The sequence below is a fragment of the Ornithorhynchus anatinus genome, chromosome 4, assembly GCF_004115215.2.
Source record: "Ornithorhynchus anatinus isolate Pmale09 chromosome 4, mOrnAna1.pri.v4, whole genome shotgun sequence".
Taxonomy (NCBI): domain Eukaryota; kingdom Metazoa; phylum Chordata; class Mammalia; order Monotremata; family Ornithorhynchidae; genus Ornithorhynchus; species Ornithorhynchus anatinus.
The window spans coordinates 48,685,877-48,691,876 of record NC_041731.1 but is presented as its reverse complement, the minus strand read 5'-3'; positions in this window follow the sequence as shown (position 1 = coordinate 48,691,876).

Below are 6,000 nucleotides of genomic sequence, written 5' to 3'. Positions count from 1 at the left end.
CTTATTACAGTACTCTGCACACAGTAAGCAATCAATAGATACCACCGATTGATCAGTTGATGTTTGCAAACTCCTCTAGTCTATAAGTTCCTTATAGGCAGAGATCGTGTCTGCCTACTCTACTGTACCGTACTCTCCCAAACACAGTATAGTGCTCTCCACAGAGTAAGTGCTCAATAAATACCATTAATCGACTGTATGTAGGAATGGGTTTTCCTCTGATAGGGAATGAACTGTTGTATAAACTAAATGAGAGAATAAGAGGTCTCTTGTATATCTGGACCCAGACTGTTGTCTATATAAGATTGTGCTTTTATAAAGAAAATTGCTGCTTCGGCCATGGAACAAGCCTCATTGGTGCCTGGTAATGCCCTCTTTGGGCCATCTGCTGACCATCTCTAGAGGAAGGATATGGAGATCTGGTTTGAAAGTCCCTGGTGCTTGAGTGATCCCAGAGTGAGGGCACGAAGGAAAGGAGCAGCTGGCAGAAGAGACACAAAATTTCTCTGATTTATTATTTGATACTCTTAATAGCCTTGGAATAAATCTCGCATTTGCTCTTAATATCTGGAAATCTAAGTATGTGACTTTTGAGCAAGATGAGGCAGCCACCTCTCATTCCTGAAGCTCACGATCTTGGCATAATCCTTGACTCCTCCCCCTCTTTGACGCCCATATTCAGTCTGTCACCTACATTTCCAGGATCCATCCCTTTCTTTCCATCCAAAGAGCCACAAAGTCCAGCCACTTGTTATGGTCATGGGTTCTAATCCCACCTCTGACACTTGTCTGCTGTGTGACCTTGGGCAAAGTCACTTCACTTCTCTGTGCCTCAGTTACCTCCTCTGAAAAATGGGGATTGAGACTGTGAGCCCCATGTGGGACGGGGAGTGGGTCCAATCCAATTTGCTCGTATCCACTCCAAAGCTTAACAAATACCGTAATTACTATTATTGTTATTGTGGGTAGAAAACATGTCTACCAACTCTGTGGGTATTGTACTCACCCAAGCACTAAATACAGTGCTCTGCATACAGTAAGCACTGAATAAATAATATTTTACTGATGTACAGATTCTGTTTCCTTCTTTCTTCAATAAATTATTTTAATGTCTGTTGCCTTTGCTAGATTGCAAGCTCCTAGAAGGCAGGGATCATCTGTCACATCCAAGGAAGCAGCATGGCCTAATAGATAAGAGCACGGGTCTGGGAGTCAGAAGGACCTGGATTCTAATCCCAGCTCCAGTGGTTTATGACTTTGGGAAAGTCACTTAACATCTCTGTGCCTCAGTTACCTCATCTGTAAAATGAGGATTAAGACCGTAAGCACCGTGTGGGACATGGTCTGGATCCAACCTGATTAGCTTGTATCTATCTGATTAGTTTGTGTTAGCTTGAGAACCAGCATGATGTAGCGGATAGAGGATGGACCTGGGAGCCAGAAGGACCTGGGTTCTAATCCCAGATGTGTCATTGGTCTGCTGTGTGACTTTGGGCATGTCACTTCACTTCTCTGTGCCTCAGTTACCTCATCTGTAAAATAGGAATTAAGACTATGAGCCCCAATTAAGACAGTGAGCCCCACGCGGGACAGGAACTGAGTGTAACCTGATTACCTTCTAGCTACCCCAGCTTTGGAAAACTGCTTGGGTCATAGTAAGTGCTCAACAAATACCACAAATAAATAAAAAAGCAACTTTTGGAATTGATTAAATATCACAGTTATTATGATTAGATGAACAGCCACTATCCTGGGCTGACAATTTGCAAGGGACTTTTGTTTTGGATAAGGTAGAAGATATCTCTTCCTCAGGGTAAGATGTGCTCTTGAATTGCTTTCCCAGGGAGTGATGCTTGTCCTCGACACTACCTACTAAATGTTCCCACAATCTGAGTTGGTTCATGTTTGCATAAAATCATCAGCTTTATGTAATTTCCTCTTTAATTGGCATTATCCATTTGCCATTTTTATCAAAGACAAATAATAGAACAGAACATTAGCTAAGAGGCAATTATATTATCTCAAATATTTTAAATAATTGATTCAAGATCAGAAGCAACAAAAAAATTTAAATTGAGCTTAGTTTTTTATTTAAAATTCTACAGACACATATAAAAGCATTAGGAGAGACCTTGATACTTGATAATAGAAAGCCCTGACCTGGAATGGAGTTTAAACCTGATGAACAAGGCAGTGGATTCTTTCAGGACCTCGGAACTCTATGTGAATCCTATAACTGCTGGAAATCGCTATGTTATTAAAAGATCCATTTACTAACATTAAGTTTTTTTTTAAAAAAAACAACACTTTGTGAACATAACATGTACACCTACAAGTACTTAAAAAAAGAATTAATGCAACCTACTAGTGTTAATGCAATGCAAAACATCTGGCATGTGGATGATCCAGATCCATTTCCAGCCCAGTGACCCAAATCCCCAAGTATTTCCCCAACCTAGTTCTGAATCCACCACATGGGAAGTAATGTAAAGTTTTCAGTTTGGAGACTGAACCCTTATTTGTGTCAGCTTGGAAGCCCTCCTAATCAGCAAGCAATTTTCCTTTCTGCAGTGCTTTGGTACAACATGCTATGGAGGAGATGGGTTAAGAAGTAGCTGAGGAAATTGGAAAATGATGAGTGTTTGGAATGTAATGATATCTTAGAAATCTGTTTATTGCTATAGCTACACTTAAAAGGGAAAACTACCTTATCTACTAGCTATACTCAGCCCCTCAATAAGTTTTAATCCATTGTGAAGGGGAAGGAGAAGAGCCTGAGCCTAGAGGTATGGTTTGGGACTAGAATGATTCTGAAAAAAACAGGATTAAGAAAATATAGATCACCATGTTTGGAATAGACCTTACCTGGGCCCTGCCTCTTTTTAAAATGCCAACCTGAGATTCACCTATTTTCTACTCCCTGCCTCCTTCCCTATCCTTCAGAAGGGTCTCAGACTGTTGACATAAGAGGTTCTCAAAGCGGTCAAACTTAAGTTTGCCTTGAGACAACTTCCTATATATGCACCAGGATGGGACCAGTTTGGCCACAAAGAACACTATAGCCATTTGGATCCTGCTTCCATTTCCTTTTGATCATGTAAACAACAAATGTCAAGCCAAGAAAAGAGGGTTAGAGAAGTTCCCTGCAAATATTCCCAGGGGTAAACACATCTCCAGATGCATGAGGCTGTCAAAAAATGAGAGAGCAGAGATCCTGTGAGATCACAATCCTGACATATCGGCTCTCCTCACCTGCTACTCCATAGCTTATCTAACTGTACCTGACTCTTCACGGGCCTGCCCTTGGCCTTTTGCTTATGCTGCCCCTGAGTCTAGATCTCCCTTCCCACCCCTGGATCCTCAACCCTACCCATCAAACTGCTTTAGAATCCCACCTCATGCCCATATCAACCCTTAGCCACCAATGGCACATATGTATTCATGCCTATCCTTAGCATTCATGTATGCTCAATTATTTATTCTGATATAGTCTGACTTTTTGTCCCATTTGACCTTGATCTTTTATTCCTCCTGCCATTTATAAATATTGTGTATGTCTGTCTCCTTTACTGGAGTAAAACCTCCTTGTGGGCAGTAAGCATGAATTGCTTCTCAATCCCTTAGTACAGTATACTGAACTCAATAAGCGTTATTGCATCAACTATGAATATCACTGAGTATTTTATTTTTTTGTGGGACAGTAGTAATTAGGCAACAATTGTATCTTGGCTGGGAAACTGGTCCTGATAATCCTGAACTGAAAACCTTAAACCTCAGCCTAAATAATTAGGCTAGTTTGGGTTCATAGGGGTAACAAAATTAAATTTAGAAATAAATACATTCAAAATATTAAACTTAAAGTGTGCATTAGTAACTGTAGCTACCCTGAAGTTTAAGGCTTTCCATTGTTAAGAAGCTGTGTATAACTTTGTAGAATTGTAAGGGAAATGCTAGGCTCATTTTAAATAGTTTTTTTTTTAGTATTTCTGATGATGTATGAATTATATACAGCATTTGAGATCATTAAATTCCAAAGTACAGCAGGTAAAGCAAAGATTTAGCTCGCTCTGGTAAGAGAGCATGTCTACCAACTCTGTTGAATTACACAATGTCAAGGACTTAGTACAGTGTTCAGCACATGGTAAGCACACAAACAATACCATTGATAATGACGATGACAATGTGGAGCTGGATTTGCCATTGAATTCTAGTTTTTAGGAAACACGTTTTCCAGTGAGTCAGGAATAGGCAGAGAAATAGAAGACCAAAATGTCCTACTAGGAGACTAACAGACAGTGTGACATCAAATTTCAGTCAAGACTGAAAGTTAATTAATCAATTTATTGGGCACTTATTCTGTGTAGAGCACATACTAAGCACTTGGGAAAGTATAATAGAGCATGTAGACATGATCCCTGCCATCAAGGAGCTCCAAATCTAGGAGAAAGTTTATCATAGCCAACATTCTGCAACAACTTGACCGATCAAACACCAAAATATGGCTTTAGATCAGCATCACCACAAAATAATTTTCATGTCATCATTTAAAGCAGTGACATCCTGAGACACACAGTCAACTCTTCAGTGTGAAAGAAATGCTCACCTTACTCAGCTCTGCTGGGTAGGACATGTGAGAAAAATTGAGAATAGCAATAAACTGATCATGCAGCAACTGCTTGGTTAACATGAGGTGAGGACAAGCAGAGAGAATAAAAGAAAGATTTTTAAAATGCAGAGAAGCCATCTTAAACAAGATGGTCCAGCCAAATACTCTTGAGAGACACCCAACAGTAGCAACAGTGTGGTCTAGTGGATAGAGCATGGGTCAAAAACTCCTCATTATTGACTTCAAAGCTCTCCATCACCTTGCCCCCTCCTACCTCACCTCTCTTCTCTCCTTCTACAGCCAGCCGGCACACTCCGCTCCTCTGCCACTAACCTCCTCACTATGCCTCGTTCTTACCTGTCCCGCCATCGACCCCTGGCCCACGTCCTACCTGTGGCCTAGAATGCCCTCCCTCTTCACATCTGCCAAACGAACACACTGACCACATTCAAAACCCTATTGAAAGTTCACCTCCTTCAGGAGGCCTTCCCAGACTGAGCCCCCCTTTTCCTCTACTCCTGCTCCCCTCCCCATAGCCCCTACTCCCTCCCTCTGCTCTACCCCCCTCCCTGCCCCACAGCACTTGTACATACTTGTACATATACTTGTACATATTTGTACATATACATATGCTCCCCCGATTAGACTGTAAGCCCATCAAAGGGCAGGGACTGTCTCTATCTGTTACTGATTTGTACATTCCAAGTGCTTAGTACAGTGCTCTGCACATAGTAAGCACTCAATAAATACTATTGAATGAATATTTGTACATATTTATTATTCTATTTTACTGTTGATGTGCATATATCTATACTTCCATTTATTTATATTGATGCTACTGATGCCTGTCGTTTTGTTTTGTTTTCTGTCTCCCCCCTTCTAGACTGTGAGCTCATTGTTGAGTAGGAGTTTTCTCTATTTGTTGCCGAATTGTACTTTCCAAGCACCTAGTACAGTGCTATGCACACAGTAAGTGCTCAATAAATACGATTGAATGAATGAATGAATGGAAGTCAGAAGGACCTGGGTTCTAATCCCAGCTCCACCACTTACCTGCTATGTGACCTAGGGCAAGTCACTTAACTTCCCTGTGTCTCAGTTCCCTCATCTGGTAAATGGGGATTAAGACTGCATCCTATGTGGGACAGGGACTATGTCCAGCCCCATTATCTTGTATCTACCCCAGCGCTAAGAACAATGTCTGGCATATAGCAAGCATTGATTATTAGTATTATTACCCATGACAGAAAAACTTAATCTCAACAGTAGCATTCAGGAACGGGGTGGCCCTGCCTGAGAAAAGACTTCCAGAAGATCATGATGCTGAGAGGCAGATTTAAAGACAGCAGCAGGGAATACTATAGCAAATTCAACTGCACAGCAAAGGCAGTCTA